This window comes from Enhydra lutris, unplaced genomic scaffold, assembly GCF_002288905.1.
Source record: "Enhydra lutris kenyoni isolate GAN:26980312 unplaced genomic scaffold, ASM228890v2 scaffoldscaffold76, whole genome shotgun sequence".
Taxonomy (NCBI): Eukaryota; Metazoa; Chordata; class Mammalia; order Carnivora; family Mustelidae; genus Enhydra; species Enhydra lutris.
The window spans coordinates 3,462,626-3,485,538 of NW_019154160.1; positions in this window are offsets into that span (position 1 = coordinate 3,462,626).

A 22,913-nucleotide genomic window follows, 5' to 3' on the forward strand; every position below is an offset into this window, starting at 1 on the left:
TCAATAAATTTTGAATTCTACCTCACACAATGAAGTTGGAGACGTATTAAAGACCAAACATGAAATATATAACTTGAGGGGCACCTGGAAGGCTCGGTGGGTTAAGTGTCCAACTTTCAGTTTCAGCTCAGGTCATGATCTCAGGGTTGTGAGATTGAGCCCCGCGTTGGGCTCCATGCTCGGCAGGGAGTCTGCTTGAAGTTTCTCTCTCTCTATCCTTCCACCTCCCCAAAGAAATAAGTCATTTTTTTTTTAAAGGAAATATATAACTTGAAACTTCTGAAGAAAAGAGATTGGATTACAAAAGTGAGATATTTGGGCGCCTGGGTGGCTCAGTGGGTTAAGCCGCTGCCTTCGGCTCAGGTCAGGATCTCAGGGTCCTGGGATCGAGTCCCGCATTGGGCTCTCTGCTCAGCGGGGAGCCTGCTTCCCTTCCTCTCTCTCTGCCTGCCTCTCTGCCTACTTGTGATCTCTCTCTGTCAAATAAATAAATAAAATCTTTAAAAAACAAAAGTGAGATATTTGATCAATGCTTCTTTCTTCTTTCCCGGGTGTGGTGTTGCAGATTCTGGAAAGGACGATACCTGGAGAATGCCGCAGGCAGCCTAACCAACCACCTCCAGGCAGACAAGAGACACCTGCTTTAGGGGCTGAAATACTGAGGCCCCTCTTAACCTGTGAAGTTTGGGGGAATGAATGAGGATGGATTGGCTCCCTTGTAGGAACCCCTTCAGGGTACAGAAGCAGCATGGAGGGCACTGGACCCTCAAGATCACTGCCACATCGCCAGCTCCCTGATGCTGACGGTGCTTTCTGCATGCTCCTCTGGTTCACACTGTGTCCAAGGTCCACCATACAGGACTCAACAGGGACTCAGGGCCCCCTGAGCAGCTGGTAACACTGACTTGAAACTCCCAAGCCTTCCCCAGATGTTCCTCAGGTTCTACAGACGCTTTGCTCTCAGGGCTGCATTAGACTCTCCTTCTTATAGCCTCAGTGAGGCGTCTTTTCAACTCTGATTTGGAGCTCAAGATCGTACTCATTTCCGACAAGCAAGGCTTCTCTCTGACACTTCCAGAGTGGCCAGCGGTGGACTTAGGCAAACTGAGGTTTGGGGAAAAGAGAGGTTGACCTCCGAGCATCAACCCTCCAGAGGAGAAAGTTCTCTGTGCCCTGGGTCACCCATCCCTGCCCAGATTCACTCCCTTGTACTCCGTCTGTTATCCCCATCCATCCTGCATGCTCCTCGCTTTCTATGTCCACTTTTCTCCTCCATTCAATTCCATTTATCTGTGTGTGTATATATGTATGTATAACATATGGGTTTTTAATTTATTGGGTTTTTTAAATTTTTAATTGTTTAATTTTTTAAAGGATTTATCCATTTATTTGAGAGAGAGAGAGCACGCGCACGTGCAGGGTGGGGAGAGGCCAAGGGAGAGCAAGAATCTCAGGCAGGCCCCCCACTGAGCGTGGAGCCAGACACGGGGTTCGATCTCACAACCCTGAGACCATGACCTGTGCCAAAATCAAAAGTCAGATGCTCAACTGACTGAGCCACCCAGGCATCCTAGAGGTTTTTTGTTTTGTTTTGTTTTGTTTTTTAAAGCAGTTTTAGGTTCACAGCAAAATTCAGCAGAAAGTATAGTTGCCCTATACCTCCTGCCCCACAAATGCACAGCTTCCCCCATTATCCGCATCCCCCGCCAGAGGGGACATTTGTTACCATGGATGAACCTGCACTGACACATTTTTATCACCCGAAGTCCAGAGTTTACAGCAGGGTTCATTTTTGGTGGTGTATTTCTATGGGTTTTGATAAATAAATAATGGCACGTATCCACCACCGTGGTCTCCTACAGAATAGTTCCACGGCCCTAAACATCCTCCGTGTCTTGTCTGTTCATCCCTCCCTCCCCCAAGCCCCCAGCAACCGCTGAGCTTTTCACTGTCTCCGTAGTTTTGCCTTTTCCAGAAGGCCATATCGCTGAGCTCACACAGCATGTCGCCTTTTCAGATTGGCTTTTTTTACTCAGTAATAGGCATTTAAGGTCCCTCCGTGTCTTTTCATGGCTTCACAGCTCATCTCACTTTAGCGCTGGATGATATTCCATTGTGTGGGTGGACCCATTCCTCTACTAAAGGACATTTTTGTCACTTCCAAGTTCTGTCAATTATGAACAAACCTGCTCTAAACACCTCTGTTACTCAGTTCTTTATTAGTAGAAAAATATTAAGTAATTCCCCCCTTTCCTATGTGGAGCCCCTTCCTTTGTCCTCTGGAGCCTATGGACAGAGGTGTCTCTGGGTCTAATCCCTCTCCCATGTGGGCTTTTCAATAATCCCCCGAAGATGCCCGGATGCCCTTGGAACCTCTTCACAGCTACTTGCTTCCAAATCACAGCTCCTGCCTGCTCTGCTGGTCTGGGGAACGCCCATCCCTTTGGAGGGTCCTGTTGGCCCTGGGGAACCTTGCCCTGCAGAGACCCAGAGGCACCTGGGAATTTTATGTCTCTCCTCCCTTCCTCAGGCGGGGCCACTTAGGGTGACTCTAGGGAGGACCTCGATGAGTTTGCAAACTAAAAGAAAAGAGAACTGACTTCTCTTTTCTCTTTTCATTTTTTTAAATGACGTCTATCAAAAACCTATTAAAAACTTCATGTGGATCTTTTGGACTTCAGAGACCAGGAAGACAGAGACCCCCTTATCCCAATTCTGAGTGTTGTCCTTGGAGATGTGACTGTTCCAGAAAAGGAGGGGAAAAATACAAAGTAAGAATAAGAAATAAAAAAGAAAAATACTGTCCTTATTTTTGGGTACAATGTCTGTATATGTCATCTAAAGAAACATTAGGGGCGCCTGGGTGGCTCAGTGGGTTAAGCCTCTGCCTTCAGCTTGGGTCATGATCTCAGGGTCCTGAGATCGAGCCCTGTGTCAGGATCTCTGCTCAGTGGGGAGTCTGCTTCTCCCTCTCTATGCCTGCCTCTCTGCCTACTTGTGCTCTCTCTCTCTGTCAAATAAATAAATAAAATCTTTTAAAAAAAGAAACATTAAATAATTCAGCTGAATTAATACAAGAGTCTAGTAACACGGTTAAATACAAAAGGTCAAATGTCACCCGCTGGGGAACCCAGAAAGTGATCTAGACACACACTAAAACACGACATAGCACAAACAACACTGTAACTTCCAGAATGAGTTTTTCTCTCCATGGGGACTAAAACAAATTAAGATCTCCTATCTCACACCATGCAATCCTAAATATATTAAAGACCAAATATAAAACATACAACTTTCAATTTTTGAAAAAAAAGGAACATTTTTGTCACTTCTGAGTAAGGAAATGTTTCTTTAAAACTTTTTTTTAAATGAGATATTTGATAACATTTAAAGAGTTTAAATACATTCATAGCAAAAATTCTCCTAATTAAAGTAAAAAGACAAAGTCTGTCAGAAGATATGGCAAGCTATAGAACTGGCAAATAATTAGTATTTAAGACAAATATACACATATATATGCATATCTGCACACAGATATAACTTAATATATACATAAAATTTAAGCTATATCAGTATTTAAGACATATAAAATTAGTTTAAGATTCATGTATGTAAGTGTATACATAATAAGAAATGAACAAACCTCATTTTTTAAAAAAGGGATAAAACAAAGACTTCACAGAAGAGGAATCCTGAATGCCAATGAGGATGTAGAAAACTAAGAATTGGGATGCCCGGGTGGCTCAGTCAGTTAAGTACCTGCCTTCAGCTCAGGTCATAATCCCAGGTCCGGGGATCGAGCCCCACAACCGTCTCCCTCTCAAAGGAGAGCCTGCTTCTCCCTTTGCCTCTGCCTGCCGCTCTCTCTACTTGTGCTCTCTCTGTCAAATAAATAAATAAAATCTTTTTAAAAAAAAAGAAAGAAAAAGAAAGGAAACTAAGATGTGTCATGCACGTACACCAGTGAATTGATACGATGTTACTCTGGAGAGTAATTAGGCATTCCTCTAGTGCATCAGTCCTGGTTCTCCAGAGAAACAGAATCAATAGGATACAGATACGCGGAGACAGAGAAGAAGGGGGAGAGAGACTTACCACAAAGAATTGGCTTATGTGATTATGGAGGCTGGCTGACAAGGCGGACACCCAGGAGAGCGATGGTACAATTCCAGTCCAAGCCTTAAAACCAGGGTAGCTGGTGGTGGGGCTTTCCATCAGAAGGCAGAAGATCTGTATCTCCACTTGAAGAGAGAGAATTCTCCCTAACTCAACCTATTGTTTCAGTCAGGCCTTTGGTGGATTGGATGAGATTTGCTCACATTGAAGAGAATGATCTGCTTTACTCTATTACTAATTTAATGTTAATCTCATCCAGAAACATCCTCACAGACACACCCAGAATAATGTATAACCAAACATCTGAGCACCTGTGGCCCAATCAAATTACATGTAAAACTGACCACTGCAAGTCACCCCGTTGTCCATCTGGTACCTGCTTGATCTCCAAGTAAATACCGTGACATGGTCATAATTCCATCTCCCATGATGCAATTCTCTGTACAACCAGAAATGCACAAACCCCAGCCTCAGGAGAGGAGGCAAAGTCCTTGAGAGACGTTTACCCTTGTCCTTAATACCCCATAATTTAAATACTCTGATATAAAGTGAATATATCTTAGGTTACATGATAAGGGAATAAGAGAGAAGACAAAACAAAGATAATATATTACATATAGATAATATTATATGTTATAATACAGGATACACATGTGCAAACACGTTCATAAGAAAATGACCCAGCCTATATGGATGGTTATAGAAAATGTTGGCACATATGTGCAAAGAGACATGCCCAGATTCGCACTGCAGCACTGTTTCTGATAGAAAACCACTAGAAACAACCTCAGTGCCCATCTTCCAGAGATCACAGAATCATCTATGCAAACAGTAGAATCCTATTTAAACATAAAAATGAATAAACAGGCTAAAAATGAATAAATAGGTTAAATAAACTCCCAAAAGTTGAGAAATGTCAAACACTGTATGATAACATTAATATAAAGTTTAAAATAAAGCAAAACATCACAAGTTATTTTTTATAATTTCCTATGAAATAATAATATAAAAATCATGTGGAAGTAACAAATAACAAATTATCTTGCTTCTAGGGAGCCAGATGGAGCGTGGTGTCTGCAAATGGTAAACAGAGGCTTCAACTTTGTTTATGATATTTTATTAAAAAAAACACTAAAATAAATACAGCAGAAAAAGTTGGAGGGTGGATACCAGGTTTTTATTTCATTATTTTTTATAGTTTTCTGTATGTTTTTAACTTTTCAAAAATAAAACCAATTTTCCCACATCCTCATACAATAATCTCATGCGTCCCTGTTACTATTACTACCAAAAAAAAAAAAAAATCATTTTGTTCTGCTCACAGATTTAGGGATCAAGAATTCAGGAAGGGCACCAAAATGATGTCTTGCCTCTGAGCCTTGATGTCTGGGATCTCCGTGTGGAAGACTGGAAGGCTGGGGTTCCCTCAGGGACGGACTGGAATCCCATGGAGAGGTCTTCACTCTCATGCCCGTAGCCAGCGCTGGCGGTCAGCCATGTTCCCGGTCATGGCTTCCAACACATACACATAACCTCTCCCTGTGGCCTGAGCTCCTTCACAACATGGTGAAATCATGGAGCAGGCAGACTTCTTACATGGTAGCTTAGGGTTTCAAAAGTGTGTGTCCCGAGGTGACTATGCCGAATCTTTGTGAGCTCTTCTGACCCGCTTTCCGTTTTGTAGCATCATTTAACCTGGTGTCCACTCCGTGCCACCTGGTTCAGCCCAGATTTACGGACAAGGGACATGGATCTCATCTCAGTGGGAGGAGTGCCAAATAATTTGGAAACGTGCTTTAAAACCAACAAAATTCACTCTCTGGACAGTAGTCATTTACATTGTTTTCATGTGACAGAGATGTTTATCCTTCTCCTGAACCTTCCAGAAAGTCTCACCGATGTGGCCCAAGGCTCAAGCTTGGTGTCCGAGATCTCATCATCCAAGTCAGGTCTCTGGGCAGGCGAGTCTTCGCAACGTGCGCCTCCTCAGGTCCAAGCCCCTCAACCTTAAGTCAGGTTCCTCTCACCCTAAACACCTGTGCACTAAGGAGACAAACCATCCCGTGGGGCCCACTCCAGTCCAGGACGACCTCATCTTAACTAATAACATCTGCAACAACTCTCTTTCCAAATAAGGTCACATTCTGGGGTCCTGGGAGACCCCAGAAGTTAGGACTTCAGCATATAAATTTTGAGGAGGACACGATTCAACCGATAACAGAACCCTAGGGGAAATTACCAGAGAAGGGACGCCTGGGTGGCTCAGTTAACTAAGCATCCAACTCTTGATTTTGGCTCCGATCCTGACCTCAGGGTCCTGAGATCGAGCCCCACATCGGGCCCCATCCTCAGCACAGAGTCTCTTGAGATTCTCTTTTCCTCTCCCTCTGCCCCTCCCCCCTTCTAAAATAAATAAATAAAACCAAAAACAAACAAACCAAAGACTATTTCTTTTTTTTTTTTTTTAAAGATTTTATTTATTTATTTGACAGAGATCACAAGTAGGCAGGGAGGCAGGCAGAGAGATGGGGGAAGCAGGCTCCCCGCTGAGCAGAGAGCCTGATGTGGGGCTTGATCCCAGGACCCTGAGATCATGACCTGAGCCGAAGGCAGAGGCTTAACCCACTGAGCCACCCAGGTGCCCCCAAAAGACTATTTCCATATGTGGTTGTGTTCTGGAGTACTAGAGGTTAGAACTTCAACATGAATTGGGGGGTGGGGGGATACAATTCAAGCCGTACAACTTCCCAGGAGTGCATTTCTCCAGGTTGGATACTAAATCCAATTCACCTGTGTCTTCACGTTCCTCACACAGGTTGGACCCGTGGTAGATTCACAATAAATATTTGCTGAATTGACACCCGTCACTAAGATACGCTTTTTCCTTGGGCCAAGTGGTGATACTTCTTTGATTCTCTCTCCTGAATGTATCTGTAAGCATTTGGTTTCTCTGGATCACCATCTCACTGTTCATTACTTTAAGGGATAAGATGGCAAAGCAGAAAACTAACACAGTAAAAGTCACCAAATGTGCACTGTTTTGAGGGAAATGTGATATTACATAAAGTACTAAATTTTACATCAAGAGTTTTGCATGGTTGAATTTACTTAAATTTTTTTCCTATAATGATTATAACTCAGCTATAAAACGTTGTGAACTTCAAGAACTTTGTTTGAATGGAAAGTGAGAATACAAAGTAATTAGCCCATCTCTGGTTTCTATAGGGTTTCTAAAAAGTTTGTTCTCCCAATGGGCCGGTATTTTTTTTTTAAAGATTTTATTTATTTATTTAACAGAGAGAGAACACAAGTAGGCAGAGAGGCAGGCAGAGAGAGAGGAGGAAGCAGGCTCCCCGCTGAGCAGACAGCCCGATGCGGGGCTCGACCCAGGACCCTGGGATCATGACCTGAGCCGAAGGCAGAGACTTTATCCCACTGAGCCACCCAGGTGCCCCCAGTATTGTTTTTTTAAAGGTGTAAATATCAAGAGCTGAACAAAACCTTGCTTCCGCTATCCTTAGAGTTTTTTTTTTTTTTTTAATTTGACAGACAGAGATCACAAGTAAGCAGAGAGGCAGGCAGAGAGAGAGAGAGAGAGGAGGAAGCAGACTCCCTGCCGAGCAGAGAGTCCGATGTGGGGCTCGATCCCAGGACCCTGGGATCACGACCCGAGCCGAAGGCAGGGGCTTTAACCCACTGAGCCACCCAGGCGCCCCTATCCTTAGAGTTTTAACTAGGATGTTGCCAGAATTATTTCACATCCAGACATAACAACCGGTGTGGAACCACTACAAGGTAAAGTCCTACAATAGAAATGAAGACGGTTAAAATGTGGTAATATCCCATTATTTCAAATCCTACTGTCTATGAGATCAACAAAGTTAGGTTCTTTTTTTTTTTTAAGATTTTATTTATTTATTTGAGAGAGAGAGAATGAGAGAGAGAGAAAGAGAGAGCATGAGAAGTGGGAGGGTCAGAGGGAGAAGCAGACTCCCTGCCGAGCAGGGAGCCCGATGCAGGACTCCATCCCGCGACTCCAGGATCATGACCTGAGCCGAAGGCAGTCGCCCAACCAACTGAGCCACCCAGGTGTCCTGCAAAGCTAGATTCTTATTGGCAGGCTAAGACTTTGATGGAGGACAGAAAAAAAGAGGGAATGTAAACTAGAAAAAAGATTGGAAATATTAAATGAAAGAATGGAGGGCAAGAGTTGGAGAGGAACAGAACAAAAGAGTAGAGAAAATGAGGAGGAGAGAGGAGAGAGGAGGAAGGGAGAAGCAGGTCCCTGAAAGATGCTTATAAAGGAGTCAGAATTATCTGGCAGTAGGGTCTCAATCTGCATCCATGAGACAAGAATTCACTTTTCAGAATGGTCTTTGTATTAAAATTAAAACACAATCCATGTTCCTGTGATGTCCCCTCAGAAACATTCTCTGGAGATAACAGTGTATTGGACTAGGGAAACCCACTAATCCCCTCCCATCCACAAAGCATCTGGTGAAAGATAGCCTCAAAAGACAGTCAACAATCTGATATTCCTCCATTAGCTCCATGAAAAAGGAGTCTTTCAATTAGCAAAAGGAATTACATCTGTGTGCCTGCAGGTCGTGTTCACAGCGTGGAAGTGACTACAATACAGTATATGTCCCTTAAAGCCAAACGATCTGCTCTTTTTAGTTGCTGGTATCAGAAAAAATAGCAAGACGGTCCAACAGATAATCCCCAAATCATGACAAGTAATAAATCTGCCTGCTGAAAGATCTTTAAGAAAAATTCCTCCGGAGGAAAGGAAGGATGTGGGAGGTAAAAACCACATGTGCAGAGTAGCTGATATCAAAATTGTAATATTGCTCCCAGCTCAAACTTCATATTTCATCCTTGTTAACATATGAGACAGGACAATGCTGTGAAGCCATCTTTATCGAACCTGAATTTGTAATGTGCTGTGGTCTGGGAACGGGACTGAAAGAGAACAGCTGGAAACCAGCACATTTCTGGGCAATTTTGTTTTTGAAAAATAGTGGAAGTAATAAGACATCAAAATGGCCTTTTAAATTTTGTCTTTAGCATGAAGCTTCCACCCTGGAGTGGGGAAATAGAAAACTCCAACAGACTTTGTTGATTAATGGAAATTTATAATCACAAAATGTCATCCCTAGGAAGAACGGGCACCATTCCACTGGCAGCAAAATGGAGGTTCGGTCGACCAGGGGGAGGCAGCTTCCTGCCACTTACCTTAGGCACAGGGGATGCTTGGTTGACAGATACAAAACCACCCTTCTGTGAGTCTCCACGCTTCTGTGATTCTACCTCAGCTACTTCCTGACTCAAATTTGGGGTTGGAGAGGGAACGTGGAAAGGGAACACTGTCTAGTATTTGACCTTCCTGGATCATCTCAAGAATCACATGTTTCCCATGAGGTCCTACAGGTCATTCTTCCATTTCCCCTTCTAAAACAACTCTAAATTTTTAGGTGGATTTGGAGTATGTCTACAATTCCATCCACGTTCATGGACAAGTCTCAAGCTTCAAAGAAAAGAAAACTCAAACGATCATGTCTGTCCTTCACTCGCCACCACCCCACCCTACCTCTCTCAGAAACACCCCAAAGCTGAGGGTTCTCTTCAGGTCCTCTCCTTAAACTTTCACACCATTAACCTCCTCCCTGGCTCCCTGGAGGCTGCCAGAGGGGTCACTTGCCATGTCTTTGAATGTTTTTTGTCTGCACCCAACTGAAATCATCCCCTCATTCTCTGAGTAAAATGGAACCCCCAGGAGGACATAGTATATCCAGGCTGCTAATTTGAATTTTCCAGATGCACTGGAATATCCACCTCGAACCTCCATGTTGTAATTTGAAAAAAAAAAATGTAGCTATAGGCAATCATGTATACTACACACTGCTAAAAGAGACCTAGACCGAGGTACACATGACAATGAAAATTCCCACCGTTTTCTGTAAAATTCAAATAGAAAGTCCGTAAGTGAGTGAAATAAAGAATCTCCAAATTTATAAATGTTTCCCAGGATGGTAGGGGGTCCAGATGCATGCCAGCAAACCCCCATTCTGAGCCCCAGACACAACCGGCTTGAATGAAGAGTGTTGCTCACTGCAGGAGAATGGGAAGAAGGAATTACTTTTACTTTTACTTATTTTATTTTATAATGTTCATTTACTCCATAAGATCTATTGAGCCTCTATTTTTGCCAGGCACAAAAATTCTTGTATATCCAGCAATTCTTATATTACAAGAATTTTCTTGTTTTGGGAAAAAAATTGCAAATTTATCTGAATTTGCCAATTATTTTTATACATGAGGAGAAAGGCAGAATTTAAATTAAATCCATGAAGATGGATTTATGTACCCCCCCCTTCCCTGTACACACGCATCTATTCTCTTCTAATTTTTTTCTTTTATGGGAAAATACAGGTAGGATAAGATCCTTGAGAGATGACATGCTGATGTCAGAGATCATTCCAGCAAAACAGTCATAGAACCACTTGCCCTGCGGAGAAGGGAAAGGCATGTCTGCATCGCGCAGCCTTGGGCTCTGCCTGTCCCTTGGACCTTTCATTCCATATCTCTCAGAAGATGCCCCGCCCAGATCTGAAGAGGAAAAAATGAGTTCAGTTACTCTGAGGAAGAGCATGAATTGTAATTCAGCCCCAAATCCTACAGAATGCATTCAAAGTCTCTTCCATGGGTTTATTTCAACTCTCCCAGGAGTGCATGATAACAAATCAGAGGCTGCTCCAGGATCTGCTGCCAATTTGGAGGGTTAGGCACTTTGATTTTGCAGGAAGCCATGGAGTTCCGTTCTTCCGAACCATTTATCATAGAGTGTGCTACAAGAAACTACTTTAACGACAGCAGGTCTACAGGTCTGGAGCAGGCTGAAAGGGGGAAGGAAAAGCAGGAGATGAGGTGGAGAGGAGCTCAGGGGCCGGATTATGAGGGCCGTGGTCAGGGCTTTGAACTTGAAGCAAAGTGAGGAGGTATGGGTCCCGAGGAGGTATTATTACTGGTTTGGACCAAGGTGGCCACTGGCGATGGGGAGAAGAGGCTGGATTTGAGAGAGGGTGTTCCTGAGCTACTGGTGAACTGGGTAGGAAAGGGTGACAATGTCAGAAACCAGTGCCTGGCTTTGAACAGCGAATGCCCTTGAAGAGAAAGGGGAGCACAGTCTGTTAGTCTCTATTATGCACGTAGCTTGGAATGAGATGCTTCACCTCCCCAAGTGGGAAGGGACTTGGGAGTCAGGCAGCCTTAGGCAACACCCCAACTGCCCCTCTTACCTGCTGCGTGACTTTCAGTGAGTCGGACGGCCTCTCTTGGCTCGGTTTCTCTTTTGCTTAAGGACATGGACACAGTACCTGCTGTGTGAAGTACGTGGCGGGAGGTGGAACACTGTGGCTCTCAGTCCACAGTGGTTATTGGTAGTGTTTACCCTCTTCAGTAGCTCTGCAGGGTGGGATGTGGGGTCTCCGTTGCACAGGCAAGGATGCTGGGCAAGAGCTGTAGTCTCAGGACTGGGATTAAAGACTTCCTCCACCTGCCCTTGAACAGATCTCAGGTTAGTAGGAAATTTAACCTGTGCTCACCAACCTGCTGATGTCACACCAGCACAGGGTGGGGGGGGGGGGAGACGGTGGGTGGGCTGGTCCATCTCCTCCAGGACAAACAGCTCAGGAGGAAGGGGCCCCACTTCTTCCCTACTTCTCAGGACGTCCCCCTCCCAGCCCTCTACCCCTCTCTCCTTTCCTTCTCTCTCTCCCTAGAAAGCTGGAACCCAGTTTCTAGAAAGCAAGTAGATCTTGGCTTTGGTTCCTTCATTAGTTTGTAACAAGTCAGCTCAAAACCTCAGGTCTTTTCAGTGACTTAGCAGGTAAGTTTTATTATGCCTTTCTAGGGAGGATCCAGAATAAAGAAGGCAAGAGACTGCCTTTTGGTGCATTTCTTAAGAGACTCCTAAGCAGGGCTTCTCCAAAGATTGGAGGCCTCACAACTTTAACCCTGTGTAGCAACACTTCAGGGAAGGCGAACTTTGCTATGGCTTAGATAGAAAAGTAGAGTGGAGCATCGTGGAAGACGTTCTCTCTCTCTCTCTCTTTCAAATAAATAAATAAGATCTTAAAAAAAAAAAAGTCTCCAGAAGGCAATTCTCAAAGAACACATGCAAATGCCTATTATGCAGTTGAAAAAGTACAGGAGTTCATCTTTCATCAGGGAAACGCAAATTCAAACTGCAGTGAAATACCACTGCACACCCATTATATTTGCTAACAATCACCGAACGCTGACCAAAACATGGGACAACTAGAATTTTTATAGTTTGCTGGTGGGACAGTAAAGCACTTTGACCATTCTGGAAACCGTTCTAGTACTTTCTTCTAAAGTTAAGTGTATACTTACCCTATGCCACCTTTCATTATTTACCTAAGATAAATGAAAATGTATGCTCACAAAAAGACTTGTAAAATAATATTCCTAGAAACTGTGTGCAAAATTGCTCTACACTGGAAACGATGCAAAGTTCTGCTAACAATGAATGAGAAAATAATTGGTAGTACATCTCTCTGTAATATAAAGCTACTTAGCACTAAGTGGAAACACAGCACTAATATACAGCAACTCAGACAAACTTAACTAATGTCAGTTCTTGTTATTTGCTGCAGTTATGATCTATTAAGTTGCCGTGAACAGTGAATTAGCAAAAACCAAACCAGTTTTAGGGAAAATTTAAGGTTAGGTCCCTGGGAGCCTTTGGTCACAACATTTTCTTCCCTATCTCAACACATAAGCTTGTCTTATGTGCGCTTCTGTTTAAAAACACCTTATGTAATATATATTGTTGATTCATTAATATTGAACTCATGCGGGGTCTGGGTGGGTCAGTCGGTTAAGTGTCTGTCTGTGGCTCCAGTCATGATCTCAGGGTCCTGGGATCCGGCCCTGTGTAGGGCTCCCCGCTCAGCAGGGAGTCTGCTTCTCCCTCTCCTTCTGCTCCTCCCCCATCTCTTGTTCTCTTTCTCAAATAAATAGATAAAAATCTTTTTAAAAAATTGAACTCATGGTCAACAGCATTGCAACTCATGAAAGAAGCTTTTCTAACACACATGTTTTCTTCATAAGCTACATCACAGCCTCCTCGCACTTAGGGGCACTAGACAGCATTTCAGCCCGACTCTTGGGACTATTCCAAACAACAAAATCACAAATGCAAAATGCAAAGTGAAAATTAAATAAAAGGTTCTTGTTTACACTGGGAGAGCTGAAAATAGAAGGCGAGTGTTGCCTTGTTCCGTCTCAGCTGTGAACATGTGTCTTAGCTCAATCCAGATTTTTTTTGCTACTCTATGTATGTCCATGAATGGTTGCAAAAGTGACACCAAAATTACAGCATTTGGGGGTTACAAATGCATTTTTGAGTCAGCAAATTCACAAATACATAATCCACAAAAAGATGAGAATAGCCCACAAATGATTTTACATACACAATGTTCAAGGAGAGGCAAATCTAATCTCTGGCAAAGTAAGCAGACAGTTGTTGCTTTTGGGAGGATGGGGACCAGAGACTGGCTAAGAAGTGTCAGGCAAGATCTTTTGGGGATGGTGCGAGTATTTTATATCTTGATGAGGTTTGTGATTCAGGGGAATATGTTGTTTGTCAGAAATCATTAAGACCTGTATGTATCATCACATGTAATTAAACCCCAGTAAAATAATAAACCTACAAAAAAGGAAATTTAACACTCTCTATACAAAGAGCAAACAACAAAATAAAAATGTATCGAGGTTAAAGAAAAATTACAAATTAAGAAAACTACTGGCAAGCATGTAAGAGAGATAAAGAAGTCATACCCTTTTCATGTAAATAAATATAAATCAATAAAAGCAAATGCTGTGAAAGAGGAAATGAGTAAAAGATATGAAAAATCAATTTACCAAAGGGGGGATACCATATCCCTATGGTGAGGTGACTATCTCAAGGTCACACAAGCATTTAGTGGAAGAACAAGGACAGAGATTTTGATCTCCTGAGTCATTTTCTATTATATTAAGGGGAGTGCAGCTGGCGAAGGTTGAGAACGTTTGGGGATAGGAGAAGACTAAATATGATAATAGTAACCATTCTATCCAAGTGAATCACATGGTTATGTAATATCCGTAGAATTGTCTTCTCTTCTTACAGCACAAACAAGAGATTCTAAACTTGATCAGAACAATCCACATGAAAGAATATGGAGACAATTCTGGAAGAAAATTGTAAGAATTGACAGAGGACAATGAGTTAGAGACACCTTACAGTGCAATTGTAATGAAAGGGTGCTCGTATGAGAACGTACCGATAAGTTCTTGGGACAGAATACATACCCTTTTTGTATACAGAATTTTAAAAAGGAAGGGGACTATTGGTTAATAAGTTGAGTTTGGATAAAAAGTGCATAATTTGGGGAAAAAAATCAATTTAGAGTCTTGCCACACTATACACTAGTGTAAATGTTTGGTATAAATATTTTAGAGTGTAGAAAACTAGGAGAAAATAGTATCAAATATAAGCAAAATTTGGGGGGGTGTTTAACATTCTAGGCACAGAAGCAATTGAAAAAAATTCTTTATGTAGCATTCCTGATTTGTTAGATTATGATGAGTTTCTGCTGATTGCTCATAAATTCAAAGATGAGAAGACGATGCAGGTTTTGCCATGGAAAGGCTTGTTTTTAAGAAGATTTTGACTTTGCGACACACCCGCGTGGCTCAGTGGGTTAAGCATCTGACTCTTGGCTTCGTCTGAGGCCACGATCTCCTGGGACACAGGATAGAGCCCTGCACTCAGTGGGTAATCTCCTTGAGATTCTCTTCCTCTGTGCCTCCCCTTGCTCTCTCTCAAATAGATAAATAAATCCTTAAAAAGATTTCAACTTTAATTGAAGGGAAACGTTTATACAGAAAAATGAGCAAATCATAAGCACACAGTTAACCTCTACTGGAAAGTAAGTGATACTCCAAGTTCTAATACCATAGATTTGGTTTGACCATTTGTTATCTTTATATACATGGAATTACATAGTATATATTATCGTATGGGTCACTTATTTCATCCAACACTATTTTTGTGAAATTCTTCCGTGTTATTGTGGATAGCAGGAATTCAATCATTTCTGTAGGTATGTGGTATTCATTCTACGTTTTACAATTTTCCTGTATTAAAAATAATGCTGCTATAAATAGTGTTGTACGTGCATTTTGTGCCTATGTGCATTAATTTCTATCGGCATACATCTAGGGTAGAATTGCTGATTTATACAGATATACAAGATCTGCTCAGGTATAAGCACCGAACAGGGAACAGAGTCTCATTGTTCCATACCCTCTACCTGGCATTTCTGCCATTCAAGAATTGGGCTGGGGAGTCGGGCATGTTGTACTACCTTGTGGTTTTATTTTCCATTTCCTCAGTTAATAATGATGTCGAGGTGTTGGTATCACCTTTTGTAAATTGTCCATTGAAGTTTGGAGCCCCTTTTTAAATCAGATCTCTGCCATTTTCTTAATGATTTGTACGAATTTTAAAAAATACTCTGGACATGAGTTCTTCGTCACTTACAAATGTTGTATGTATGTACAATACATGTCAGGATACATACATATCAACATGCTCAGTGGATATCTCTTTTCACTCTCCGGTCATCTTTTTTTTTCCTCTTATCTTTTGATCAACAGATTGGGTTCAAAATTTCCATGAAGACCAACTTACCAGTCTTTTCGCTATTTTTGTATGTGTGTCCTTTAAAATCTTTGCTGTGCCCTGGGTCATGAAGTTTTCCTCCAGTTTTATTTTTCTAGAAATGCATTGTTTCACCTTGCACTTTTAGACCCACAGTTCATCTGGAACTCAGTTCTTTATATGGTGTCAAGTAGGATTCAATTTGGTGTGTGTGGGACAGATATTTTTGTTAACAGCTCCCCCCACACACATGTACATACTTACTGAAAAGACCCTCCTTTTCACTTGAGCTGCGGAAACATCTGTGTCATAAATCAAGTGTCTGTATATGTATATGTTTTTTGAAAAGACTAAATCTAGGGGCACCTGGGTGGCTCTGTCGATTAGGCATCTGCCTTTGGCTCAGGTCATAATCCTGGAGTCCCTGGATCGAGTCTGGCATCGGGCTCCCTGCTCAGCGGGGAGTCTGCTCCTCCCTCTGACCCCTCCCCCTTCTTATACTCTCTCTCACTCTCTCTCTCTCTCTCTTTCAGGTAAATAAATAAAATCTTTAAAAAAAAAAAGAATCTATCTCTTTAGTCTTGAACATTTAGTCCACAAAGTTGTTAGAAACCACCAAAATGAGTTTCCCACATTGTACTAAGGTGTCATTTGTTCATATTAGCCCCTATTTCGGCTTACATTTGAATAAAAATTCAATTTTTATTATTTTTATTTTTTATTTAATTATTTTTTAAATTTTGTTATTATTTATTCAATTGAAAGTTCTAAAGGCCTAGCATTGTTCATTGTTCCAGTTTTCCAGAAATGTGAATTCATCACCTAGTCTGAAAACAATCACTGAAAAAGAAATACTTTTTCTGGTGGGGGAAATGAACTGAGGGGTGGGGAAGAGGAGAATAATCCAGAAGGGGAGAATCACCAATCTCTAGGTATAGTCAGAATAATAACTTCATAAAAAAGTAACTTCGAGGGGCGCCTGGGTGGCTCAGTGGGTTAAGCCTCTGCCTTTGGCTCAGGTCATGATCTCAGGGTCCTGGGGTCGAGCCCCGAATCAGGCTCTCTGCTGAATGGGGAGTCTGCTTCCCTCTCTCTCTCTGCCTGCCTCTCTGCCTACTTGTGATCTCTCTTTCTCTCTGTCAAACAAATAAATAAAATCTTAAAAAAAAAAAGTAACTTTGAATTTTCAAATATTTAGAATTGGAAGTGACTTTTTAAGTCCAGTATATTAACAGGTGCCAATAAACGTTTCATTCCTGGGGAGCTAAAATATTTTCCAATCCCTCTTCATACCCCACATATGCAATCTAGTTGTTTGTACCTCAGTGTCTACTGTCTAACATGATCACTGTTCCTTCTCTTCCCAACTCAACTGGCTGTTGACTGGTGTAAGCCCAAGACATATTTTGCCAAAGCTAAAGGTTTGATGCTTTGGGCCCATCTGAACGCCTGTTTTTATCAATTCAATCGATCTTCTTTTCTCTGGAACTTCTAGTCACCTGTCTGTTTCTACTCACTTTGTAAATTTCAAAAATAGCAAAATACAAAATGATGATGATAATAATAATAATAATAATAATGTTCACGAGCAAGGTCGATGAGCAAAAGACAGCAAAGTTGCCCACATGGAACCCCTAGTAGGCAGATAGCATGCTCACAACACCACCCCTCGAGGGGCTCCGTTTTCAGCCGGTGTGACCCGGGACAGTCAAGGGTATTGCTTCCAGATTGCTTGGAAGCTGATTATGCACCATTTAAAGTTTCTATGTAATGACGTGCTGTGCTGCCTCTTAAAACTAAGCATCTTCATCTGAAGTTGTACAAATAGGAGAGGCAGGGGGAGCCGCTACATAAGTCCAGGTTCAAAAAGGAGTAATTAGTAGAGAGAAGTAGTCGAGGTAAAGAGGCAGGGCAAAGAACGTGCCAGGAAATGGATTCTAAGCCTCCCAAGAGGAAGGAAGGCTTCAGCTCTAATTTAAAAGGAGGGAAGGGGGCGCCTGGGTGCTCAGCCAGCTAAGCAGTCGACTCTTGATTTCGGCTCATGAGGTCATGAGATCAAGCCCTGTGGTGGGGGATGGCTCAGCGTGGAGCCTACTTGAGATTCTCTCTCTCCCTCTCCTTCTGTCCCTCCTCCGTGCACACACACACATGCTCTCTCTCTCTCTCTCTCTCTCTCTCAAAAATAAATAAATAAATGGAAGGAAAATTTTTATAAACAATGTCTATATAGTTGTGCATAGATACATGAAGATAAACATTTATTATGTGTATATGTATGTGTATATATACATATGAACTGTCTACATAGCTCTATATAGATATATGAATATATGATTTGATTATATTATATTATAAATATAATGTATTATATGTAACATGTTTTATACATATAACTGCAGGCACATAATTGTTATATATAAATATATCAATTATATATTATTATATATAATAAACAACATATATATCAGAGATCTATATATAACATAAATATATATAATATATATCTCAGAGAAAGAAGAGAAACTATTTCCTCCATAGCTACTTTATAAGTCAATGTATCAAAATATTAAACAATATCCCTAGATAATAGAAATATACATGGGGTATTTTCCTCCCCCCCACTTTTTTTTTGCCTTGAATTTTCTAGATTATGTACGGGGAACAGGTATTACTTTAATAAGGAGAATGCACATAAATTGAATTATAAAATTATTGACCAGGAAAATGAATCTTTAGGGAGTGTTGCTGTATTTTGCATCAGGGAGACTATATTAGGAGTGGAGAGACTTTCTTTCTTTTGGTAGTGACCCTGGAAAAAGTCTCTACACAGAAAAGCTTGGCTATCACAGAGCACCAACAGCTATATGTTGGCTTAATTTTTTTTTTCATTTTCAACCGAGTTCTGTCTGGTTGTAAGTTTTCAATTTGTCAACTTCAGTAAAAGATCCGATCTCTACCATTTTTCAAGAACCCTTCCCTGCTTCTGGTCTCCTTGGGATTTTATAAGACCTTCCCGGCTGACATAGCCCGGGACACTGAAAAAGGCTTTCTGGGTTTCAGGGCTCAGGCTGGCTGGGGATGTGAAGCTGGCCAGCGGGCCCCTCCACCCTCCCTTCCACCCTCCCACCGTCAGACTCTGCCGTGGGGACACGGGGACCTCCTCCTGCACCAAAGGGACCATCCAGCTGGAAGCTCAGCCATCTCCCGAGCTCGAGAGGAGAAACCGGAAACTGATGGGAAACATCTCCCCAATATTTTAAGATTGGCAACAAATTTAACTTTTCACATGCATGTAGCCATCAACGTGCCCGGGGGCGAGTTCAGAATCCAGAGCTCAGATCCCAGTAGCCCAGCAATCCCTCCCATAAGGATGAGGCAAACAATTCCACGCTTTCTCTCTCTCTCTCTTTCTTTTTTCTGCTGAGTCAAAACAGCAAAAACAACAACTACTCTTAATTTTTCAGTAACTCATCCTGTTCTAAAAGGCAGAGTCTGGCTAGCTGGGAACGTTCGAGGTGCCGGGGAACGCTGGTATCGTTCATCTCTGAAATGGGAGTAAAACCCTTGCCTTACAGACTTTACAAGGCTGCCGGAGAGTCAAATGAGTTAAGAGGTGCTTAACAGCCCTCAGTATGTAAACATACTATACAAATTTTGGATAGTACCTGGCAGAAGAAAAGGACAGAGGGCATGGGGAGAGCCAGTGAATGCCTTCCTCTCCTGCCGTTCCCTAGAGCCACGCTTCCTTCCTTCCTATTTAAAATAACCACTGGGGACAGTGAGCACTGCCTGCTCCTGCAGTGTAGCAGGAAAAGGACAGTCCCTTTCCATGTCATGTAGCTTGGAAAGAATTTCACCTGCATAGACACAGACCCCAAGCTGCATTGCCCAGAAAACACAGAGCAGTCCCATGGGGCAGCCTCATGCTTGGTGGATGAAGACAAAATCACGGTCAGAGCTCTCATCCGACTCAGAAGCTGGGTTGGCCCGGGACGTCCATTGTCGGGTGGAGTGCACAGGCGCAGAGATGTGTCCTTGTCCCCACCGCCCAAGTCCCGGGGGTCTCACTCAGGGAAACAAAACGGAGCTGAAGAGACGATGAAAAGATTGTGAGTGTCATACGCACGGACACTTTGCATTTTCCTGTTCATCTTTGTGGCTGTGCTAACATTATTTATTCATGATCGCAGGTAATTAGATTGCGTCCTTCAGGGCCAGCTCAACTGATGTGAAGGGAGGAAAATGTGATTCTGGGGGTGTGTGTTTGTGCGTGCGCGCGCGTGTGCAAATGCACCTAAAATATGTATGGGGGCATGTGAAAGCTTCTCAAGTCACACCAAGAATACTTTAGAGGTTTTACAGAGCCTTAAAAATTTCGGAGCACTTTCTTGGGTGTCTTTTCATAAATCTTGCGTTTTGCTGAACATCGTTAAGTCGATGGGGTTGGACAAGGGGTCGCACAGGTGTTCTGAGGTCCCAGGTCACAAGCACGGGCTAACGGAGTTGAGTCTTTCTTGAGATGGCCACACGCCCCCGAGGACTCCCGTGCTGCTTCTCCCCACAACCCACTGCAGCCCTACACCGCCCCTCTCCCCCGAAGACATAGGCACCACACCCTGAGAAGGGCTGCTCTGAGACAGTGTCTCAGAGGCTGCGAGGATGAGCAGGGCAGTCTGGAGACAGCGGGATGTCAGCAGAGGCACACAGAATGTCGCATCCCCCAAGTGCCCGGAACTGCAGGTGGCCAGGACCAACATCACCTCTCGCAAGGACAGACACGAACAGCTCGTTGGAAATGGGCTGATTATGCCAGAGCATGCCTCATGCAAACCAGGTCAACCAGAGCCATCTCCCGCCCTCCTCTTAACTTTACCCCTCCCACGAACACGCCCAGACAGACATGGACACGCTCACAGATACACACACAAGCAAACACGGTCATGGCTGGTGTCTTAGCAAAGACTCACCCGGTGTGGACAGCTGGCTGGCTCTCAGGAGGGAGAGTCAGAATAGAACAGAACAGATGCTAGCCACGGGAAAATGTGGAAGGAGAAACACAGAAGGACATGCCCAACCGGAGAAGGAGGAGGAAGGAACTTTAGAAACTGCAGTAGCAATCATGAAGTGGTACCCGAATTTGGGTTATACACCAGCTTTCTGCCAGAGAGCTCAGAGGGCTTTACCAGCATCACTGGAGAGGGCTGTCACTCCTATTTTGGCCAGAGAGATGCCTTAGGGAGAAGAACTAGATCCATTTGACCAGAGGCAATGAATAATCCCCGTGGGGAAAGCACCCAGGGTACTTGCTCTGAGCCCTCTCTGTTAAATTAGTTCAAGGGGCTGGGGGTCCCGCCCGCATGCTGGCATCGCACGCCTCCCTACTCTGGACACCCTAGCACCCCAGGCTGTAGAACTTTCCCGTCCTTCAATAATGAATCACATGCCCGAGGAATGGGAGGTTTCTAGTCAAGGGCTCCGTCTACAGACCTATCTTGCTTAACATTTCTGATAATTTTTGCAAAACAAAACCAACTTGGCAATCAAATTTGCAGCTTCCAAACATTGGGGGAGATAGCTCACAGCTTGCATGACAGAATTGTATATCCCCCCAAAAGCTTTTTTAAAGCTGAAATGGTGGGTCCCCAAAATAACAGAATAAGGTTTTAAAGGAATTAATGCAAAATGCTAGTCGGGTTCAGAATGTCAATGTCACTGGCTTATGACCTAAGAGACCAATAGTAGCAATCTCCACGGAAGGGGTCTTAAGTGTTCAGTTGACACCAATGTTTACAGAAAAAGTTCCGAAACAGCTAATGCAATCAAAGTCACATTTGTGGACATATATGATCGTGCAAAGAAAATTATTGAGGAAGGTAACTAGAAGTCATCTGACCTACCTTCGTTACATGATGGGACTGAAGTCTTGAGGTTATATAGATGCATAGACAGAATGGATATAAGATGGGTTCCATCTTGGGTACAAGTGCTAGTGAATGAGAAGTCATGGCCAAGAGAACTGATTTTGAGAAGAATTCCAAATCCATGTCTGGGCTCAGCAGAAAGAAGGGCTGTGATGGTTGAGTGGTTCTGCCATGGTCTGGAGACGGAGCCCAAGGGCTACTGATGCAGGCCATGCTGAGCCCCACTCCCTCAGCCCTAGGGAGCCCATTCCAGTGTGTTCTGCATTGGGTCCTGCTACAGCACCTGCTTTCTTTGCCAAGCACTCCCTCCTCGTCTGCTCTGGGGCCAGCTGGAATGCTGTGAAGTGAGTCCCTCTGACAGATGAGAGCTGAAGGATAAGTATATCCATTTCCATGCCCGTTGGGGCTGTTCTCTACTCTCCATCCCAGAGTCAGCAGCCAGCATGATCAAGTCTCGGTTGCCCATGGTAGTAACCTGCTTATAGTATACCTCTGACGGATTCCTTCCTTGTGTGTCTCACCACCCCATCCCCTACAGGTGCCGCCTGAAATCACATCCCAGATAAACCACCTGCCCTCAAATCCTTATCCCAGGATCTGCTTCTGGGGAGCTGACCTAAGAAAACCACATGGTCAACCTCCTGATGGAACAAAGGAAATAATGTCTACCCCTGTACCAGTCCATTGGCCCAACAGAGTAGTGTGCTGAGGACCAGATCACTGAGGGACAGGACACAATCTAAGGACAGAGACCAGGATGGTGGGTCCGGTGTCCCCACCAACAAGGCAGGGCTCAGACAAAAGAAAGCATTGAGGTTGAAAACAGAGATAGATCTTTAATGACATGGAGGTCGTTTAGCCCTGAGGTCAAAAACACTGGCTTTGGTTTCACAGTTCTCGGCCACCTCCTAGCTGTGTGATCTTAGATGAGTTTTTAAAATTTGTTTAAGCTCTATAAACTTTATTATCTTTATCCTTTAAACTTTAATATCTCGCTACCTTTCCTCTGGCCCCTTCTGACAGCTTTCTCCCTGACTTCCCTTCCAAGGCCCTAGTGTGTTTAAAATCTCCAGGGACTCCTTTGTTTTCCTTCCTTATAAGCATATTTCTTGCAAATACTGATCTCAAGAGGCTAATTTGGTGCC